General features: G+C 35.8%; 1 non-coding gene across 1 annotated transcript; it reads right to left on the reverse strand.

Annotated features, from left to right (window-relative positions):
- Window positions 1–451: 451 nt before the first annotated feature.
- LOC146441936 (small nucleolar RNA SNORD36) lies at window positions 452–524 on the reverse strand. Its single transcript, XR_014850487.1, has one exon. It is a non-coding gene; the product is annotated as a small nucleolar RNA SNORD36 (small nucleolar RNA).
- Window positions 525–902: the final 378 nt, after the last annotated feature.

Consider the following 902-nt stretch of genomic DNA (forward strand, 5'->3'; position numbering starts at 1 on the left):
TAAAAAGAGTAAGATAAATATTTATGGCCTAATGTTCCTTAATTTAAATGACATTTTCTTTTATATGTTTAAATTTCTATTTAATGAAGGATGTTCTGTAGCCATTATTTCCTGACAAACAACACAGTAGTAGTCATGGTTGATGATCAAATCCAACTTAATCCTAAATTGCTTTAAATTTCACAGAAAAGGTTGTAACCTTAGAAGTTAGGCAACATTACCAAATTTATAGAATGCATGATGTATCACATTTTCTATCACAGCATTTTCTTTATTGATCTTGTACTTCCTAGACTGCATTTCTCTTTTCTAGGTTGATTCACATTTGGTGACATGGCTGCATCAGCGTATATTCACCCTATTGCCAGGCAATTTTTCCCAACATCAATCTGCCTTCTGTGTTTGCTGCTACCCACAGTTGCATCCAGCTGTTAATATGGTGAACTGGGGAATTGATCCAGCTTTAAAAGAGCTCAAACATTTTTTTCAGAGATAATTTAGGATAAATTATTTCATCAATCCAATCCATTCTGCGGCTGTATAAACACTCATGTCAGCACTGAGCAGGGACTTCTGGAGCAGGAAAATCCTGGGGAATAAAAGTGAGCTGGTGAAGCTTACAGAGCAGTTTCTGCTGAAGGATCATAGTCACAATGTCCAATACTTGCATTCAACTGCAGCATCTCTGGGATGTATAATTACCTCATTCTAATGAAGACTAGTTTTTATAATTATGCTTTATACAGACATTTTGCAAGAAGCCATTACATGAGATTTATTTGCTGAAAGCTTAAGACATACCTTTTTGTCAAGAAAGAGAAACTGGTCACTGCATATCTCACAGGCCCAAGAGGTACCTGCTTATCTTACATTTATTTATGAACCACCTTGTGCCCTGATCT

Source organism: Lichenostomus cassidix, chromosome 2 (genome assembly GCF_008360975.1).
Source record: "Lichenostomus cassidix isolate B80296 chromosome 2, HeHo_3.0, whole genome shotgun sequence".
Lineage (NCBI taxonomy): Eukaryota > Metazoa > Chordata > Aves > Passeriformes > Meliphagidae > Lichenostomus > Lichenostomus cassidix.